Source organism: Malaclemys terrapin, chromosome 4, assembly GCF_027887155.1.
Source record: "Malaclemys terrapin pileata isolate rMalTer1 chromosome 4, rMalTer1.hap1, whole genome shotgun sequence".
In the NCBI taxonomy this organism is placed as follows: domain Eukaryota; kingdom Metazoa; phylum Chordata; order Testudines; family Emydidae; genus Malaclemys; species Malaclemys terrapin.
Window position 1 is genome coordinate 100,693,317 of NC_071508.1, and position 23,313 is coordinate 100,716,629.

The following is a 23,313-nucleotide window of genomic DNA, read 5'->3' on the forward strand; positions in this document are numbered from 1 at the left end:
CTATGATTTCTAGAAACACTAATGTTTTATGACTGGCTGAATGAGACTTCCAGCATATGTCCTCATAATGAAAGCCCCCATTACCATACAATATTTATTTTCTTACATTGCAGACAGGTGCTTAAGGAGTAACTCATCCTATTGTCTGGTTTGATTCTGTAGTCTGTGATAGACTTCCACCAGTAACCCCTCCTGGGCTGTGTTAGTTAGCACATTGATCCATATGCATTCAAGATCCTGTGCTTCTGGGTTTTTGCTAACACTAAAACAGATAATGGTGTTAAATGGTGCTACTCCTTCCTCCTGCCCACACATCATTTAGAACCACTCTATCTTTCCTGAACAGGTTATAACCAGTGGTTTTAACATTCCAACCATGGGAATTGACACACTAAGTTTCAATAATGCCAATTATATCAAATTTCTTCTCAGCAATACAAATTTCCAATTCCTCTTGCTAGTCACCTGCACTCCTAGCATTGGTATATAAGCATCTGAAAAATGTCTTCTATTCACATTCTTTGACACTTTGAGTTTGTACAATATTTGTCCTTTTAGCAACTTCCTTTGCATCACTAGTTTAATGCCCTCCTGACTTCTCCAGCTAGTCTCCAACCAAGAAGACTAGCTTCCCTATCTGTGCAATGAAAATCGTCATGTTCATACAGCCCATTCTCCCACTGGAATGTGTCTGTGTTCCACAAAATCAAAACCTTCAGCTTTACACCAGACGTTATAGCCAGTGTATGCTGGTGTGAGATCAGAATCAGGTCTTTATGTTTGCTAGCTAAATGTGATTATCAATGCTTACAGCATGTACCTCCAACACTGCTCATATTTTAATTATTTCTAATTAATATATGCTGTCATATTTACTGAATAATTCATGTTTTAAAAATGGAAAGACAGGCACATGTTTATGTCAATCTGTTTATGTATTTCACTGACATGAAAAACAAACAAATATGCAGGGCCTGGTTCTACTCTTACACAAGTTCTTTCTTTGATTTCAGTGGAGTAATCCCCATTTATACTGGCATAGGAGAGATCAGAATCTAGCTCTACTGTTCCTTTATTTGAGAAAAGAATCTGGTGTATGAGAAGGCAGGCAGGAATCAACAACTTTTAGCAGCATGGAAATTGGCAGCACTAAGCATTTTGTATTTCCTTTTTATTGCAGCAAAGAGAACTTTACAGAAATCACCCAGGGATGCATCTCATGTCACAAGATCTCAATGAATTCTTATCCAGAACCTCCAGACAGATCATAATTCAGGTTAACACTCTGGCCAGATCATCCCATATGTGGAGGAAAAAATATTGGTGACAGGGAGCTACTTAGTACCACTAAATTTCAACTGGATCATTCCCTGAGGTAGGAGGTGAGGGACAGGATATGAAGTCCTCGGGACCAATGACTAGGTTTTGAATCAGATGCTCTCTGCTCTTTCTATACCTTGTGGTGCCCCCAATTTCTACCCCGAGTCCTGATGGAGCCTCCCTTCTGGTCAATACCTCTGGAACCTCCCTCTGTGGAGGGGAAGTTTCAGCTTCATGGAGAAGAAACATGTCTAAGGTAATGCTGACTGTTGGTGTGGGGGTGAGCCTGTGCAGAAAGGCAATGATCTATCTAATCTATCTATGTACCTACCTATCTCTCTGTTTAATTCACTGGTCTGGCTCAGGACCCAGATTTTTATGAGGAGGATGGAGACCCTTTGTGTATAGTTCTACCTCTGCCTGCTCGTGAGAGAGGAATCGCTGCCTCCACTGCACAGTCCCAATCTTACTCACCCTTCATGAATGCTCATCCACAGGAGCTTGCGGGGGGGTGGGGGGGATGGAGCTGGATAGAGGTTATGAGACAGTGCACACAAAGTGCTACTCTCAGCAGCAGCATCTGCTACAGAGATTGGCTTTCCATGCAAAATCTTGATGGAAGGTAATCTGGCTCAAAGAAATTCCTCTCACCAAATGGAACAGCTCCAGGAAACTCTGCAAGATCAGTTTCACAGAGCTTTCCTCCCTCTACAACCTCCCATGATTTTTTCTTTGTGTGGGAACTGTTTGCCCCAGTGGATTTACTGCTCATGAAAGTGCTGGCTTGACAGTTCTGAGGTTGAAGTTGCTATCCACTAAATTAATAAATAATGACACACATGCTATCAAACTATTCCTGTGACATGGAGAGGGCTATTTTGATCATATCACTACTACTAAGCAAATTACCATTTGCATAACAAATATCCATTGAACACCATATGCAAGTATGTGTCAGAGTAGGCAGAACGTTTATTAACTTGATTGAAAAAAGAGACTAACTCGAAGAAACAATGTAACTAGTGGGATTTAGAAAGCATGCTAGGAATGAGATAGCTGCTGCATCTGTGACAGTCTTTGAAAGGACAGATTGTTATTAACTAACAATATTGTCATAAGGAGGACTGGAGATTATGTACAATTGCCATCCTGAATGAAGGAAACACAATTGCCTTCTGCTGCATTGCAAACAGGTGATGTGGACACTACTGCCATTCAGACAAAAAGATGTCCTGATTGCTGTTGACCATCCTATTGAAGAAGAACAAAATAATGCTAACAGCACACAAGTACCTCCTGGGTTGGCTTGTATAAGAATGACTCAGGGAAAGGCAGTTCAACGTGTCATTGCCCATCGACAAGATGGCAGAGTGACAAAACAAAAGTTTAAAAATGAAGAGCATTGTTTCAATAGAAAAAAAAACCTTGGTCAGAACAGTGGGTACAATGGCTTTCAGCAGTCTATAGAGAATAAACCATGTTATTCCCAACCAGTTAATTAAGTTACAAATAATTATCAAATACATTAAAACATAGAGATAAACAAGAAACAGAGGAGCTGATTTTTTTCATGGGATAAATGTTTGTATGGGGCACAAAAGAATAATTTAAGAATTATACTTGTTTACTTAAAAGTAAGCAGAGATTTAAGATTAAATTTGACTAAGTTTCAGTTCTTATATTCTGTAGAAACATCCACATGTGCAGACCCAGAAATCATATGTCTTGTAGACTATTGGATAAAGGCGAGAGAAACCCTACTTTGCTTTTGGAGTTGAAAAAAAAAATACTTTGAGCTTTTAGAAGATACAGTTCAGAAAAGTGCAAAATAATTAATCATGTTATGCCTCAATAAAGGATTAAACAATTTAATCAGGTTTCAAATGGGTTGGCAAATGCAAATCTTTGGAAAACTCTTAAGCAGATTTCTGACCCTGATTTTCTCTCCGCAATGATTTTTTTTTTAAAATAGATTTCAGTGGGACTAGATAATTTAGAGCACTGGAAATGAGACACTGAGCTTTTCACCTCTAGGTAATCAGTTCAAATGCAGATCAGACAGGTAATGACAATTTTTTTACCTGCTGGCAGCTATTCTGTGGCCTCTAAAATTAATTGGTGATCTTTGTGCAGCTCCTCAGTGAACAGGTGTTCTCATTTTATGAATCCCAATAAGCATTAATTTTTATCCCTGTTTACAGTCTCTGAGATGCCAGGAATCCATGGGAGGAGACGGAGCTGTCCTCTAACTCCAGAAGTGATACATCTGAGGCATATTGCCTGGATTATGTAGGGTAGATGATTGAAATCTTAAACAGAATTCTAAATTTTGTAATGCTTTCAGTTCAACTCTAACATCATGTCAGCATCTCACTGGAGAAATACCTGAATTGGAGAAATCACTGATCCAATGTGTGTTGATGTCAATAGAAAAAGAATTGATGAAGGGGATTAAACTCACATGAATTATGGTCACACTAAAAACAAAAAATCCACTATGGTGCTCATTCACTACAGTGATAGCAGCCATATAAGGGCATGTCTACACTGGCAAAGTTACAGTCCTAGCAGTTAGAGATCACAGAAGGAAAACTGCTGTTGTGTGTTCACGCTGACAGCTGCCTGTGCAATAGCGTGTTCACATTTGCGGCACTTGCAGCACTATTTGGAGCGGTGCACTCTGCAGCTATCCCACAGAGCACCTCTTTCTCTTTTGTCGCTAAGACTTGTGGGAAGGCAGAGGCGGTCACGGGGAATCCTGGGTCCTGTCCCAATGCCCCGTGATGCATTGCTTCACATCCCAGCAATCCCTGTGCTTCCGTCTGCATTTGGTGCCATCTTTCAATGGTTTGTGTACTGCGCGCCCTTCTTCTTTCAGGCTGCAGGAATGGATCCCGAACTGCTCACCAGTATGCTGCTCGCTCTGACCAATGCGTCATGAATAGCAATGGAATTGTTCTTTAAACTACAAAGACAAGAGGAGTGTGATGTTGATCTCACCACGTGTAGTAGCTACGACACGAGATTGCTTGTGGCTTTGACGGAGGTGCTGACCACAGTGGAACACTGCTTTTGGGCTTGGGAAACAAGCACTGAGTGGTGGGATCACATTGTGATGCACATCTGGGATAACGAGAAGTGGCTGCAGAACTTTCACATGAGGAAAGCCACATTCATGGGACTGTGTGATGAGCTCAAGATAAATCCTGATCCTACAGTTGTCAACAGCACAACTCCCATCACAGCAAAGCTGTCCCTGCTCCTGCAATAGGCTGGTTTATTTCAGGTTTCTGGGGCAAATCTCCTGGATCCAAGGGCCAGGATAACATAGTCTAGAATGTGGTGGTTTGTCCTCCTGTAACTCTTGTAAACAACCAAAGATCTATCAACACAGGATGGAAGAACACACGCCATTGCAAGGAGGGAATTATGACAGATCCATATTTAAAAAGTCAGTATCACTTACACCACAGACTTAACCACCCATCCCCAAATAAACTGTTTCTCTATAAATAAAATAGATAGATGGCAAATATTTAATTAAATTTATCACAGATGGCAGCTAGCAGGAAACCTCCCTTCTACAAGGTTTCTGGACCCCAAACTAGAGAAAGGGAACCAAAAACCTAGAGCACACTTCCTGGTGCTTGATAAATTAATCCTCTCCCGCCCTCCCCCCCGCCCACCACCCTGTCCTCCCAGCAAATGCACCCTAAATATAGGCACAATATGGTAACACCATTTACTTCAGTGGATTTGGTTTACTGAAGTAGGAACAATAATGAAATGTTAAATTAATACTTTATTTAATAACAAATTTGCCTTATTTGGAGATCAGTGAATAAATTTCATACAAAAAGAGCAAGTAACAGTGAAGATGCCATATCAACTTTGGTATTTTGAAAACCTGAAAAAGAAAATATTTAAATTTCCAATATTTGATTCTCATCTTACATTAAAACACAATTTGAAATAATATTGGTACCAAGTCAGTCTCTCATCTACATATCTAGCATGTCCATGCCATTTATATTCTTGCTTAGTTTGAAACTGTGGCTGCCATTTTGACCTACACTGACATTTCAAAGGCTGAAGAATAATTAGTGAAATAAAGGACTCATAATTACTTTCCAGCACACTCCTACACACAGTCTTTTTTTGTCCAGGCAGAATACTCCCTACTCCACCATTTTTTAGAGCTGAGCACAAAAATAAAACGCACAGACATTTCTTAACTTAATGATCTAATCTGAATGTTAGTAGATAAGCTTGCATCTAACTGAATTGAATTCCTACCAGTAAATATTACTTACTTAGGACTCAGTCATATAATTTTCTTAAAACACAAAAGGAAAAGAAGAGAAAACACTTTTGTAGGTGTTTGTAGGCACACATTTATGATAAATTTCAAGTGAGTTGAATCCAATATTCAGATTTCCAGCAGATAGAAGTTCCACATGAGGATGAAACTTTAATGAGGTAAACAGATTTTTCGCCTTTCTCTTTCAATAGTTTTATATAACATAATGGAAGACTGTAGGGAAGCAGGATTAATTAAGGTTGTTTTTACAAAGTATTTCATAATGTAAATAATATACATTGTATATATCCAGGTCTTTTTTTAGTCATTTGGTTGTCATATTACCTTGTCATCTTTCTATTTTTCTATTTACTCAAAGTAATAATTTAGCCACAGTGAGAGTTGTTCCCCCCCCTTATATGTCTATGTTTCAAGAACCTATGCCATATTAGAGCTAGGTTTTTCTCTTATACAAAATTTTGAGATTTTGAAAAAAATTCCCATCCCAAATCGAGACAAAATGTCAAAATTTTGAAAAATTTTCAAACCACAAATATGAAAAATGTCACAGTGGGTCAATCAAAACATCTCATTTTGATAATTTCAAAATATTTTGTTTTGATTTTGACTTTTCTTTTTGTTACACTTTTTACTATAAATTAACTTTCTTTTTAGGCAAACAGTCATTTTGAACCCCACAAATTTAGAAAATGGCAAAATGGGACATTTCAACAATTTTAAAATTTTTGCACAATTTTTCAAAACCTATCTATTCCTGCAAAGTTTTGATTTTTACGAATCAGCATTTTCTAATGGAAAAAACATTTTGTGAAAATTTCCCCAACCATTTCTATTCCACATCTTTATTAGAAATACACTTAAATCAATGTTTTCTCTCAAGTTTCTTTTGAGTAGTTATGATTTCTAGAAAACTTTTCATGTCACTAAATGTTGCCAACTCTTGTGAGTCTTGTATTTATGTTTTATTTTGTTTTCCAGCTCCTGGATACAAGTGATTATCTTAGAATTTCAGCTTGCCTTAAAAAATAATAAAAAAGAGGTTCTAACCTTTACTATTGAGGAGAAAAGGTTGACAATGTGATGTGAGTGAGCCCTACATCCTCAAAACCCAGAAGGAAAATACAAAGTATGATGGGTTGTGCCCCCCCAGCCCCAGCTGCTACCTGATGTAATGGGGTACCATTGAGCCCACCAGTTCCACCGTTCTGGGTTCCCTTACACTGCCCTGCTGAGCCAGGCCCTCCAGCTCCAGCTTCTTCCAGCACACACACAGGTAGTGCCACACCCAGCTGCAGAAAAACACAGACACTGAGATCAGGTCTGTGTGGGAAGACTCAGCTCAGGAATTTCCCAGCAGTCTGGGAAATACACCCCTCTGGAGTGTAAATCCAAAATTGCATTGTCTTGAACTGCACAGAAATCTGTTCAGTGTAAGCTCATGAAATCTGCTCCCTCCCTCAATGTGGAGGAAGATATGCACAGCTTTTTGCCCCCTTCCCTCCCAGTTATGAATTCCACAGACTGGTTTCAGAATAAACAAAAGCAAGTTTATTAACTACACAAGATAGATTTTAAGTGATTATAAGGGATAGAAAACAGATCAAAACAGATTACATTAATAAATAAAAAAACTACAAACTGAGCTTAACACACTTGATAGGTAGGATATAAATTAGTAAATTCTCACCCTGAGTGATAAATGGGCAGATTCTTAAGGCACAAGTTTCCTTGACTTTCCCAGGTTTTCATACACAGGACCAAAGATCCTTCTAGCCTGGGACCATCACTTCCCACAGTTCAGTCCTTGCCCCTCAGGTGTTCCCAGGTGTATTCTTGCAGGGGGAGTGAGATCCCTTCATGATGTCATTGTCCCTCTTTTATATCTTCTTCTCACTTGCTGGAAAACTCTTTTGCTGTGACCTGGGTCGAGCAGTTCCCATTGTGTAGTGCTATCCCTGAGAGATTTCTATTGTACACAGTTTCTGGGGTAATCCTTGTGCTTGTGTGCATTTCATCAATAAGCCATTAACATTGTTTGGCCTTTTTACTGTTGTACCTGAAAGACTGCTTGTGGGTGTTTTCAACCTCACAATATATTTCAGTAACACATACATAGCCAAACTTCATAACTTCACATACGACAATAGCACATACAATCCAATGAGATAATAAAGTCTAGCAGATCAAGACTTTTAGAATGATACCTCACAAGACCTACTTTGTACAAAACATATCCTAATTACATGGCACTGGTGAATTTTGGGGTGTCAGGGTCACACAAAAGTACCCACATTTTATTATTTTAAAAAAATCTCATGATTTTGGGGGATCCTGACTGATGATGTTTGAATGTTTGCAGTGGGCCATGCTGTGCCACTTGTGATGCTAGTGTTTAAGGCTATGTGTACACTACGAACTAAGGGTGCGATTCCCATGCTCGTGTACACATACTTGCGTTAGCTTATAGAGGGCTAGAGTGAGTTTAAATAGCAGTATAACTGCAGTAGCACTGGCAGTGGCAGTGGAGGCAGGGCTGAGCTGTGCCAAGTACACATCTACAGGTTTTAGGCAGGTTTGTACACAACATGGCTCAGCCATACCTCTGCTGCCGCTACCCGTGCTACCACAGCTACACTGCTATTTGTACTTATGGTAGATGAATGAGAGCTAGCATGAGTATCCTTACACAAGCAGGGGAAATCACACCCCCTACCTCATTGTGTAGACATATCCTAAGAATTGTATGTTTACCTATTCTCTTCTTTGTTTCCACTAACACATTGGATTCTGATAACAATAGCTTTCCATCATTGCCAATCTGGACCAAATTCAAATGACTATATATGGTGACCTAGAGGTGAAATGTTCTTTCTCTCATTACCAATCCCTCTAAACTTTGGATTTTAGGATTTAAGAAAAACAGAAGGAGGCTAAAAGAATAAAGGGTTTACTAAAGCGTGCATGAAGATGATTTAAACCATGAATTAGATATATCTTATAAAACAGATCAGCTATTTCTAGAACCATAACTTTTTGTTTAGTAGTTTTGCATAATTATATGAAAGGATTAACTAATCAATGATGGGGAATTCTTTATTTTAGGATTTTGTTGCTGCCATTCTGTAGATTTCAAGAACTGTTAACAGAAATGACATTTATTTAAAATTTATAGTGGTGCATATTTACTTTGTACCAACAAAATACTTATTATAGCTATAGTATATTCTTATAATATCAGGGTAGATATGGAAAGGACCCACTAAGACATCTTGAAATAAAAGATTGTTACTTGGCTTGTAAGTGTTAGCTCCCCAACTGCTGTTGATTCTGTCAGAGCACATCTGTTTGAGGAAATGTTGGGGAGAGAGATGAGTCAATTGAAGATGGGATTTCTGTCTCAGAGGAAAGTGAGATGGGAGTGGAGTTAGACTTTCGCATGACTGGAGATCAAATGCTATTTGGTAGGGTGCATATCCCTGGGTGGGCCAGGGGATTATGGGAGACAGCAGGCTTATTGGACTGGGAGTGGATGGTGAGAGGGAAGGAACTGGTAGAGCCTTGATTCTGCCTCTGCAAGACAGCACAAAGGGGGGAATTCCTGCTAATGATAGAGGGATTTCTCTCCTAGTGTGGGCTGAGGGAGAAACCAGGGAGGCAATAATGTATGTCAGAGTCAGAATTTATTTCCTGGTCTGCTCCTGGAGCTGCGTGCTGCTCCTTCTCATGGGCTGAGATGTTGCTCCTAATCTGGTCCCAAAACCACTAACTAAAATCCCATCTGTTGAGATCAGATCTAGCAATTGTTTGGTACTTACATAGTGATTATCTATACAATCAAAGGTCTACATGTATATTTCAGAATGAATTATGATGTTGATAAATATTCACACAATGTAGACTTAATTACTGGTTAATATCAATGCTATTAGGGATTTTCTTCCTGGATTCTTTCTTTATTGAGTAGAGAAGGTAATGAATAGAAATTACTGTCCCTCTGTATTAGGATCAGTTGAATTCAGGAATAAATAAATATTCGCCAAATTACTTTCCTTGAGATAGGGTGATTTAGACCATCTACGCATTACAGGTACCATGAATTAGAACAGGTAATTGACATTTCAGCAAGTGGCCTTTGTCAAGGAGATAAAATTTCTTTTTTATGGAATAGGAAGTTTCAAATGGGTTATCTGGAGGAGGACACCTCGGTGAATACTAATTTTTTACAAAATGCTCAACCTTATATGCAATTTGTGCCACTGAAGCCAAGTTGATTTTGAATCTTATGAAACCCAATTTGTCAAATTCAATTAATACATAAATAAGCTCACTCTCCCTCCTCCAGAAAAAAGAAGCACAGAGGAGAAACAACTCTCTTTCAAAACCTCTAACTTCGTCTCTAAGATTTAAAAAAGAAATAAACAGATGGTCTTTAAATGTCGTAGTGACATGTAATTTGGTCTCTTTGTTGTGTTGAATCTTAGTGAAATAAATAAGAAAGATTGGTTTAATAATTGGATTTTTTCTTTGATGTGGTTTAATACTGTACAGAATAAGCCTATGTGATTAAATTTGAGTCATTGCTGTTTTTTTCTTCTTAGTAGAGCTATTCAAAACTGTCTAATCAAACTCAAAACCAGAGGAAACCTGTTGTCAATTGTGTTTCCTTGTGGAAACCAGAGTCATGGCTGCTTGGCCAAAACTAGGGGGGAAATTCTGTGTTGTGTTTTGAGTTAACTTCATCATATTTTAGGTACCGAGGAGATTTTTTTAATGGTTTTGATTAAAAACTTCAGTAGTTTTCTCTGGTTTCAGGTTATGGCTTTGTGATACAGCCATGTTGCCTGAGATTTGGGGCTTAGATGAACTCAAAGATCAGCAAAAACCAGTTATAAGGGCAGCATTTACAGCTTTGACACACTATACAGTCATTAATTAATTAATCTTCTCAACATCCTCTGAGGTAGGAAAGTGGACAAAGTGGGCCAAATTCAGATCTGCTTCAATTCCATTGAATTCAAAGGATGTAGGGTCAATTTGGCACAGAATTTAAATGATTTGCAAAAGGCCACATTCTGAGCTTGTAGTTCCATACTTAGTTTACTAGACCATGTTGCATTTGTCAAAGCCAACATAAAAGTTGCATGAAATTGATGCAAGCCAAACGTGATTTTTTGTGTGTGCCAAATTGACTAGATTTTAGCAACCTGAAAAAAACTTTTCTTTTGTCCCTCAGGGCTATTATAGCAACAGCAATTCTGGAAGATTCAAACCTGCTAAAAATATGGATGCTTGATTTAGTAGCCTGCCAAGATGCATGCACTTTTTGGAAATGAAGACTTGTTACTAGTACACTACTGTAACTCTACTTATCAGCGGCAGACATTCAAAGTGCTTTAGGTGTCTAAACCTAAAGACACCATATAAATGTATTGAGTTAGGTAAAGATCAAAGTTTTCATCAATATGGTGTTCTAGCTGTAAATGGTTTCTTTAGAGAGATTAGATGAGGAAGACAAATGAATGCCTTGTCATTCTTATCATTCCTGGATGTAGCACTTTGTATCTGAAGAGCATCAATGTTAATAAATACATGCTGCCTGCATCTTTCCATCTAACCTATAGATGAATGCAGTGCTTTAATCCAGAATTCCTGTCTGATTGTATCAGCATTAATTAACACCCAATTAAAAGCAAAAGATAATGTGTGCCACTTTGATCTTTAATTCTGAATTATATACTAAATAATGTTTAAGGCAATTTGTGTTCTTGCTTTGACTCTTGTGAGCATAATTCTAGGCATTAAATAGCACACTGTAGAGTCCTGGGCTATTTTGTTTTCTTATGGGAACCTCTGAGATTCCACACCCACATTTTCTTTCCTCCAAATCAAGTGCTCCATGGCACAAACATCCAATCTTCTTCTTCCAGAGGAAGTCGAATCAGCTATCAGCACTGCTTCCCTCTTTGGTCAGAGTGGGTCAGTAGGGAGATATAAGAAACACTCCATTTCATTCCCACTCCCACCTTAAATTCTGAGTGTTCTGCTGATGTTTCACTCAGCTTCAGCTAGTCAGGACAGGGGACTGAACTAGAACCCAAATTCAGATGTTCACATGGCAACACTTTTGCTGGCATTGTGACCATGAGGCCATGTGCTTTTCTAAAAGAAAACATGCTTTGTCTCTATCTTTGAAAACTAATATAGTAAGTGTCTCACATTATTTAAATCTCCATTTAAGAGGCTGTTGAATTATGTACATTGACATGTACATCAGCTATCTTCTGAGGAGCTACTATATAACCTTTGTTCTGAGAAATTTAAAATACTCACTTGTGAGACCCTCCCTCATCTGACTTTAATTTCATGAAAACTCCAATGAGTCAGGACTAAGGGGTCAATAAATCCTTAGTCCCAAATTCTGCCCCCACTTATAGTGCAATATTTCATGCAATCTCACTCATGCTGAGTCCCGTCACAGCTTTTATTTAACATCTATGTGAGTGGTTACTAGAGAACATGGTGAGATGTCATAATTATGATGCCAGCAACAAGCCAATGATACACATTTCATGCAGTATATGGAGCATTGTCTCCCAGATGTCTCAATGCATGGAGGAAATTGAAGCCTACATAAAGAACATATGCCCCAAAAGAGATCCTATGAAAGGCTGAAGTGATGTTAACTGGAAGAGGGAAATGCTTCCTGAAGCTGACAAGCTCCACTACCTCACCACCAATTGAAATCACTTTCTCTTTGGTAGTTAAAACAGTTTGCAGCCCTGGGCTCATGCTGGACTTATGACACTGGATACTCAAATAGCAGCAGTAAACATCTCCCATCACTGGCTATGAGAAGATTACTTTCACTCCCCTTGGACGTAGTCTTGATCATTACAGTTGTTGAGTTTGTTACCCCCATGCTGGACTACAGTTATGGTTGCTGCACAGTGCAACTGCCTGTCACCCAAATGTGATGCGACAAAGACAGCACGCACATCATACCAGTGCTGGTACTGATATACAAGGCAGAATGGTGTAGGGCCATTGTAATGGGTCACATTTTCCCCAGAGACCCAGCTGAACCGCTACAGTTATCTAGTACATTCCAGCTGACAGAGCCCAGGTATAAACTTAAGGACTCTAGAGGAAGAGACTTCTTCATACCAGATATAAAGCTTTGAAACAACCTCCCAGATTAAATCATGAAAGATCCTTCCCTTCCCTTCTATACATCATGCTGTAAAACGTACTCTCTACGCTCTAGGGCTGAAATCTTGGATTCATTGAAATCAATGGCAAAACTCCCACTGACTCCAAGGGAGCCAGGATCTTACCTTAGGTAGTTTACATGACCTTCATCATCATAGTTTTTGAGTCCCTACTCAAGAAAGTGTTCCCCAATGAACCAGATATGAAATAAACTTAACTGGGTGCTCCAAAGTGGAAACTAGAGCAGGATGGAGAATTGTCTCTCTTCCTCAGCAGATCCCATTACTTTCTATAACTCATGTAAAGTGTTTATCACTGTTGTAATCCAGGTATTGTAGAAATGTCTATAGTTAGATTTAAAACCTGATTGTGATGCACTCTCTAGTTTATAGAGGATCTTTCATAATTAATTTATGTAATGAAACAGGTCACATAACAGATAAGTGCCCTGGAGGTAGCTGAGAATCATAACATAACAAAGATTCTATTTGTTGTCTCTGTGGGTAGAAACCCATATTTGATATATTTGGGAAGTGACCTTTTGTACTCTTTGTACTGCATTTTAACACTGTCAGCATGGTTGCTATCCATACCCCTAGTGTGGCAATTTTCTGAATCTTAGCCATTCTAAGTGTATGCAGTTGTTTTCCTCATTGATAAGCTGAAAACTCATCCACAGGGCAGTGCAAAAGGAGAATTATCTTGCATTTCACAGTCTGATCCAGTGGCTGACTTTAATAGAGAACAGGGAAGCAAGCACCTACTGTTTTCAGTACTAGCCTTTTCAGTGTAATATTGAAGCAACATCATGCATATTTTAAAGACAATAATTAATGAAATATGCAATGAAGAAAGGAATGAGTGCATTAAAACTTGAAAGAATATGTATAAATTACCTTTAGGTTTGATTCTGCTAAGACACAATTTAGTTGCTAAAAAGCAGTTCTGCTTGCATGTGCAAAACTATTTACAAATGCACAAATACCTATCTATGTTTATATACGCTATTACCTTAATACACAAATTAGGTATATGCATAAACAAATGGCCATTTGGATACTTGCATGAGCTGCCAGTTTTGATATGCAAATACCCAATAAACACATGCTACTTTGATAACAGTATTTTTAAGTGTAGGGACATGATTGCACATATATTTTTGTTTCTCTGTCATTCTGAAAATTTGATCCTAGATGTCTAAGTCTTTCCTTACTGGAAGGTCACTGGGTTATTGAACACTGTATCTTTTTTAAAATAGCAGTAAAATGATTGCATTTCTCCTGGTGGTAGCATAAAGTCATTCTTATATCTGATTTTTAATATATGCATTTATTCAGTGTGAAAGGCCTTCGCTACATCATAGGGAAGAACGGAAGGAACAGATTGGTGTGTGGGGGGGGACACAGTCCCCAATGTATAAGGGGACCCAGAAATAATAAGAAAGATAGTTTGTTTATCTGTGTGACTAAAGGAGACTGAAATATGCCCACGAGTATATTTTCAAAATACCATATGGGTCTAATTCAAACAGCACTAGTCAGAAGATGCTCTCACTTATGCTAGGAACTTGTTCAGCCCCACAACAGCCACAGGACTGAGAAGCTATAACTTAAAATTCCCGTGGCTTCTCCTACACTCAGCTGCACCAACATGAGATCAACACAGCCGGGGATCAAGCCCATGGTCTTAGCATCATTATAACCATTTAAAAGTATCAAAACAAACCAACTTAAAATACCTATTCTGACTTGGGTTTTTTTGGAAAAAGAAGGAACTATATCCAAAAACAGTGACCCCTGTCGCTGGTCTCAAAAAAGAACATGCTTGCTGTGAAGTAGCCTTTACTTCAAAAAAAAAAAAAAATCAGAGATGGATGAGAACATAGTGAGAGAAATGGAATTGAGGAGAGAGAGGGAGACATCTTGCTAATACAGAGAGGGTACAGTTTTTCCAGGCCTCAAAAGTAACACGTTATGCAAACTGCAACCAATTTGCCAAATACTAAGTTTTGACCATTGACTAGATAAAACAAAAAAGAGTACATTCCTAAATTACTGACCCAGTAATACTAGTTTCAATGTTCGAGCTATGCCAAAATAAAAGGAAAATACACATTGCTGGCAGCGAGGACAGATAAAACTATTTGTAGATGGCGGCTTAAAGTGAATAGGGCAGGCCACAGGCAAGTGAAAGTGTAGGAAGTTAGGCACTGTTGTTCAAAATGAGGAATGGTTAAGGATTTCAAGAGCAGTTTCGAAATTAAAATCCATTTGAGAGTTACAGATAAAAAGCTGCATATGAAGAGAGGGGGACAGAGAAAGGCTATTGAGAAATCTGATGGAACAACGGGCAAAGGAGGGCTCATAAGAAGGTACCGTGTAAGAATTATGTAATAAAACTCATCTGGTTTAGGATTTCATTACAAACTGGAAATTCATCCCAGGTTCAAGGTTTGCAAACTTTTAGGGAATATTCCTGCAGGTCTCTTTAAGGGGTCATGTCAAAACCATATGAAACTTTCCATTTTGCACAGAGTCAACATGAAACTGGAAAAAACTCAGCTGTTTCAGTGGAATTTTACTTTGATTTCTGTGAATTTACTTTAATTTCTTTGAACGTAAGACACAAAATGAAACTCAGGGTTTTGAAACCCACAAACACTGAAACCACATAAAATGTTCAAAACCTTTCCCTGTGAATAGAAATCACGGATTTTTCCACCATTATAGTCAGAAATGTCTTTAAAAGAATATCAGAAGCTTAAAAGAAAAAATTTCCAAATTCTGACATGCAAACACTCAATGTCATTTTAAAATATACAGTCTATGTTGACCTTTCCTCAGCTATTAATGTACTACAGTATTTTCAGACATGACTTTGATTTTTGCAGGAATGTTAATGAAAAACAACCAACACCACATACAATCAAGTTGGAAGTTCTTCAGTAACCAATAGCAGGTTTTCTATGTAGACATTAAAGACTAGATTCTCTTAGATGTGCTTAGAACAGGAGAGGTGAAGAATGGGAGTGTAAGGAAGGCTCCCTGATTCTCAAGCTGCTTCAGCCTTGACATAAATTAGAGTGCCCCTTAGGCTGCTCTAACGTATGATAACTGGGTATGATCCCTAATGGACTATAAGCAAGCTGATAATTGTAATAGATGAGAGCTTCACACACATACCCCTTCCCGACCCTGTCAACCTTCGATATCAGTGAGGGAAGGAGCTGGCTCAACTGGCTTTACATCAGTTGAGAATTCCCCTCTACCAGAAATTCTCATTTGGCCAGAAGTGCCTGAACAGAGCAAAGGGAAATAAATTGGGGCTAAGAATCTTCCTTGAAGAATATTGCATATATGCAATTGGATCTCATTACATTAGAAGATGAGAAAATATGCCTCTGTCTTGTTAATATACTTCCTCCAGGTAGGAGAGTATCACCGTCTTAACTAATCCTCTTTCAAAACAACCTGCCAGAAAGGCCATTAGTAACATTTATTTTGCTGATTGCAAAAAAAAAAAAAAAAAAAGCCTCTACATATCACTACTGAACCTATTTTTTTTGACATCCATTCATTCTTCTTGTAATCTTTTGTGCTGAAGCTGAGAAAATAACCAACGGAGACATTATCTTTGCTATTTATGATTTCAACACTGCTATTGTATTCACCTCAATTTTCCTCATTTCCCTGTAAAATGCATGGATTTTAAGACAGGTAAAAAACATTTATTTTAATCTGATTTTTTTTAATGCTCTCCAACTTCATTTCTTTACTTGGTAATAGAACAGAGTGGTGGAAATGAGGCAAGACCCTTCAAGATTTCATTTCACTCCAGTGTGAGTTCTGCCATTCACACCTTACCCTAAATCACCTAACAATTTTTCTTTCTGATCTTCTAGTGCCCTTCCATATTACCAAATTGTATCCACTATGGCTTTCAAAGTTTTGTCGGAGTTCTAATATTTTATTGCAGTCCATTCTTGGGAGGATGGGAAGAACAATATGTTTTTGGGAAGAACAATATGTTTCTTTTACAATAAGATGCTTTAATCATGCAAGTACAACAACAAAATAATATACAGTGGCTCTCAAATGGCGTATATTCTCTTTTTCTATTCTATTTTTATTTCATGGCATTTTCCCTTATTTGGTTACTACCAAGTGGCATTTAAAATGACTTTGATTTACTTCACCAATGTTCCCAATTCAAGGCTGGGAAACCACTAGATTCCCCAGAGCAAGAAATTCCTCTGGGGCAAGGCTAGTGAGAGAAGATAGGGGAATACAACTAGAATGCTTTGGTCTCCGGAGCAGGTTCCAGAACTCAAAAGGTTCAAAAGTGGCACACAGTTGACTTAGACACTCTTTTCCAAGCAATACCTCCTGAGCTGAGCCTCTCAGCTCATTGTCAGCGCTCGTGTACTCCTATCAATCAATGCTTTACTGCATTGTAGTTGTCTTCTCTGTTCAAGACACTGATGTATATTGCAGATAGCCAGAGTTCTGGCCACTACAGTGTGTGGGATCAACAAAATAGACTGAAGGGGCTAAAAAAAATGTTGAGTGCTTTTTGACAGTTGTTCCATAGATTGGATGGTATTTTGCGCCCTTAATATTGTCAAACAGTGTGACTCATCTGTTAGGTTTTTGAAATTATTCCCTGAAAGGTCACCATCCCTCAAGCAATATAGATCAATTATACTATTTCTGTTCTATATTATTCCCACTTTACAAATGAATATCATACAGAAGGGTAGAGTGACTTCAAAAGTCATATTTCTAGTCAATGGCAGGGCTTGGAATAGAACTAGGAGTAGACATGGGTAACTTTTTTCAGATGAATAGTTTATTTGCCGAAAAATGCAGTTTTTGATGATCAGAAACTATTCATGACTTTGAGCCAATTAGTTTTGTCTGGTAAAAAATTTTCAGGGCCACCTAAGGAAGTGTCCATTAGAGACAAGGTGGGTGAGGTAATGCCTTTTATTGGAGACAAACTTTCAAGCTTACACATTTCTTCTTCAGGACCTGAAGAAGAGCTTTGTGTAAACTCTAATGCTTGTCTGTCTCACCAACAGAATTCAGACTAATAAAAGATATTACCCCACCCACCTTATCTCTCTATTATCCTGGAACCAACATGGCTACAACAACACTGCATCCATCCATCCTTATCGTATTTAATCTAGTGATTAGGGCACTAACCATGAATGGAATGTGGGAGACCTGAATTGAATCCCTACTCTGGAGTAGGAACTTGAATTCTAATTGCCTCTCTCCCAGGTTAGCACCCTAACCACCAAGCTATTCTGGGGTTGGTTGCTTTCAATCTCTCCTACTGTGTGGATACAAATTTATACCCGCAGATGCGGATATCCGTGGATATAAATTGGTATCCGCAGAACCGCAGGGCTCTCCCGGGAACCGCAGCTGTGAAAGGAGCAGAACGTGGGGTCACCGCTTCCAGGAGCCAGCGCCCGCACCGACAGCTCCTCTGGCACAGCTGTACCATCCCCATCCCCACCCCTGCTCCCATCCCTTCCACCCTTCCGTGGGCATAAATTTGTATCCATGCAGGGCTCTACCTATTGGAGCTATTCCACTTTGTATAAATAATTAAATATTCAGTGGAACAGATACTTGAACCCAACTCTCCTACATCCCAGGTGAGTGCCCTAACTATTGGGTTATACATTCTCTCTCTCCCTAGCCCACTTAATATTTAATTATTTGTACACAATGGGGAACAGCTCCAAAAGGAGAGATTGAGAGAGAGAGAGAGAGAGAGAGAGACCTACCCCAAAATAGTCAATAGGTTCAAGTGAGTTACTCAAGATCACTCTGGCCGGGGTGGGAAATAAACCCAGATCTCCTAAGCTCCAGTCTAGTACCTTAAACACAAGGCCATACTTCCACTTTGAACCAAAAACGCCTAAAAATAACATCACATAAATATAAATAATTCTCAACTATTGCTCTATTATAACTAAGGCCCTATTTTACTTAAGAGATAATTAGCAGTATTGCATTCTATAAAGGCTACTTACGCTTTCACAGTTCTATTTGGTATTCTTCAAAGTTTCTGAGGAAGAATGGATTTAGATAGTAAGAGGATGACAAGATTCCTTGAATTTAAAAAATCTCTCCACTTATTTTGTATACACTTAGCTAGCAACTGAAATTGGTTAATTATTTTTCTGATTTCATGGTAGTTTTTTGTTGTTCATATGTGTCACGCTGTGCATATTTTCTTTGGAAATGAGAAGGTTTTAAGCATTTATTTCAGAAACAATAAAAACTATGTACAATAGATATTGCAAACACAAGCAAAGGGTAAATTAAAGTTTAGGCTGGCCTCCCTTGACCTTGTCCCTAGAGACGTTCACGGTCTGGTAGGAGAGGAGTTAAATCTATTATAACTCCAATGACTTTGTGGTTGGCCTCGGTTTTTTAAATCATCCATTTTATTGAGTGAACAGCAATTTCTCATTTTCAGCAGAAAGAATACTGCTGACTTAAGAAAGTGGAAAGAGTGAAATGCATTCTTTCACAATCTATTGTTTGTTTGTTTGTAAATGAGACAATACTAGTGAAAAAAAAACAAAACAGAAGTAAGCTCAATGCTCAGTTAAACCATCATAAATCTGGAACAACTCTATTGACTGCTCTCTCCACTGCACCATGGTAAACCTGGAAGAACTCCACTGAAATGGAGCTATTCCAGATTTACCCTGCTGTAACTGAGAGCAAATATGACCCTGTGTTTTCAAAAGTGGAGTCTGATTTTCAAATAAACAACAACTGATTGTGGACAAGTACATTTGACTTTCCACTTCGAGTCAGCAATATTATTCCTGCCAAAAAATGAGAAACTGCTGTTCATTCAAACTGATGGTATAAACAGTTGAAATCAAATATGTCTTGCATTGATGAAGGAGCATCAGCTTCAACAGTAGGATACAAACAAGATTAAAGATCTCACGGTTTGCACGAGAGAGAGAGATTTAGTACAGTGCTCCTTTTTTTTTTTTTTACAATTTTAATTTTGGAAAATAGGGGACACTAAAACAGTAAACTGCTCCCTGTCCATCAGAATAATCTAAGGTACAACAGATAAATAAAGGTTATGAAAATAAGGGATCTCAGAATACTCTGTGTTCTGCAGAGAAACTTACTTATCAAATAACTGCTATTAGGACAAGACCGAACAACCTAGTTTAAATATATTACAGTCAAACTTCTTATGTCCTCATTTTAAAAAAGTGTTTACTGAATTTTATACACAAAAGTTACAAATACTAAGTATTTGCATTAGTACTAAGCAGAACTCTCAATAAACAAGACCAGCAGACTGTGTGCTGATATTCAGCATTGACAAAGAAATGGCATAATCAAATCAAGGATTTTTCCCGTAACAAACTAAACTATAATAACCAAAGTACAAAACAACTAGTATCAGCTTCTAAATAAAGTTTGTATTTTCCCTGTTCAATTATTTATTTTATTGATATCCTGTTTGGATTAAAATAAGGGAAATAAAAAAGTCAGTTACACCAACATTTCACTACTTTGTGCTACTGTTTAGACCTCACATTATCCAATGAGATGTCCCACTGATTTTAAGTGGACTGTTCACAGGCTAAGGCAGCAGTATTTAACCCTAAGGAGTATATTATTGTTTTATTAACAGTCTTGTTGGGTGTTGGGACAATGTCCCGGAAGCAACCCAGGGAAGAAATTGTGCATCAGAGACTCACAATTCCCTCTATGCTCCATCCCTTACCCAGGGATGAAGAAGCTACCATACCAGCATAACTGAGCTGGTGAATTGGGGGTGTGTGTGAATCCAAGGCTCCTCCCATTCCCCACCCCTCCATGCCACCTGCGTGTGGGAGAAGGAAAGAGTAGACATGCAGCAGCAACTCCTTACTCCCAAAGTCCAAGTAGGCTGCGCAGAGATGTAAGGGGCAGTTCTCCTTCCTCTGCAGGACTACGCAGTCCAGAATACAATGCAGCCTGAAGTAACTGTGACAAGGAAGGCATTGTCAACTATTTATGATGCTATTTATGATTTTTTCATGAGGTTGATGGATTTCCACTCCATACGGCTAAATGCAGTGCCTTGCATAATGACAGGTTTCAGAGTAGCAGCCGTGTTAGTCTGTATCCGCAAAAAGAACAGGAGTACTTGTGGCACCTTAGAGACTAGCAGATTTATTAGAGCATAAGCTTTCGTGGACTACAGCCCACTTCTTCAGATGCATATGAAGAAGTGGGCTGTAGTCCATGAAAGCTTATGCTCTAATAAATCTGTTATTCTCTAAAGTGCCACAAGTACTCCTGTTCTTTTTGCGGATACAGACTAACATGGCTGCTACTCTGAAACCTGCTATTTATGATGCAATTCACTGATTGCCATTCACTGATTTAATGGATGGGAAACTTGACTGGATGAACAAGGTGCTGGATGGCTTTATAATAAAAGGGGGAGTGCATACAGAGGTAGGCTCTCCTCCCCTGGGGTGCTCTGCTGCTCTGTATTTGGCTAGCTAGAGAGATACAAGCCAGTTGGCTTTTGCTTTCCATAATAATTTATAAGTTTAATTTATTTAAACACTGACCTGGGGTTTCTCAAGCCTCTTGCTCCATTTTTATCTGAACCTCGCCTCATTCCCTGTTGTCATATAGCATAGGAACTGTGTTTTTACCTTGCTGTGGGTCTGACTGATCACCTGTTTAAGTGGACAGGAAGGAATATTTCCTATCAGGGCCAAATGGACTGTGGCCTAGTGGGTTTTTTCACCTTCCTCATAGCATCATGGCGACACAGTTAGGTTAAGTAGGTGTAGGATTTAGGAATGTAATGTTGGGAATTGTGTCAATGTTAGTTTATCACAACTTGTGGCCAGTGCCCATTGCAGATAAAAGGCCAAAGGGCCAGTGACCAGAAAAAAAGAGACATGGGATATCACTGATGGACCCCGGGTCTATAGAAAAAAGAAAAACTTGAAGTCCTTGCAGCCCTGGGTCCCTCTTTGATACCTTCCATCACTTTTGCAGAAGGGAAGCATAGCAAGCTGAATCCTTGAGGTAGGAAGCAGAGAGTCTACCCTGAGTTATGGGTTATGTGATAGAGACACCCTATAAAGCCTCCACTGGACCCACCTAAATGCTTGACATGGGGAGTAGGCCAGACAACACCTATCTCCAATGTTAAATGGAATAAAGCTGTGGCTGGCCGCTTAAAATCCATCCCTGTGTCTGTCCTCATTCAGTTGTGTGTCCTGATCAATCTGCTCATTGTTTGCTCACTCATCAATATGCAGGTTTCAGAGTTTACTGTGAATTTGGTGTGTGTGTTTGGGGGAAGGGCTTTAAGTTTATGGCCATATTTAATTGAGCCACCAGAGCTCAGCAGACTGATACCAATGTTTCATACCATGGAAACACCAACAAAACACATCACAGATTCAAAGCTTTTTGAGGATACTCTGAAACAGGCATTTAAGTCACTTTACTACAGGTTTATATTTTTCTTACTGTTTGGATTATCAACATGCAATGTTAAAATTAAAAGAAACCAAATCAAATGGCAAGCTACTACTAAAGCAAATGGGGCTTCTGGTACCAGGAGCAACTATCAGCCAGTGTCAAAGCTGTCTCAACATATACTCTAATTAAGCTCTCACCAGGAATCAACTCTCCTCACAACTCTCCCATTAGCTTCCAAAGTGAACTGGCTTGAAAGCTAGGTTTTTATTTTGAGATGAATCAGGCATCACATCATGATCACCTGATGCCTGGCTCTTGATTAGACACGCATTTGTTTTAATTATCCACCTGCTTTCAATTAAGTACCAGGAAATACATCCTATTAGCAGTACAAAGCTAATCATCCTTGTACATAAAATAAAGTCCTTTTTCTCTCTGGCCACTTTTCAAGGATAGAATGGGTAGATCAGTTCCAAATATAGTTTAGTTTAAAACTTCGACACCTCAGAAGTTAACAGCAGTAATGAGACATCTGTTTTATGTTCCATCGGATAAAAGGCTATTCTGAGCCAAAAAGTAGCACTGTATCTTACAATAAGGGTCAGTTGAGAGAAATGCGTCATGGGCATTAAGAACTCCATTTTCAAAGCAATGCACTGGAGGCATGTGCACAAATCCTTTAAAAATGGGATTTGCATTTCTTTATCACATATGCTGCTTTGAAAATGTACCCTTTAATGACCATAAGATCAGCTGCTAAAGGCAGCTGTCTGAGCAGCCGCGGATGTTCTCCAGATGTGTAAGATGATACTGAATATCTGCCTGCTACATTTTAGAATCTGAAAATAAAATATTTATGAGAGAATGAACTCTAAAAGCCTTCGTAGAAACATAAAGCACATTGAATTATTTTCCACAGTCCCAAGTTTAGAGTTTCTACTGTAACCCCATTGTGAATGTGGAAATCCA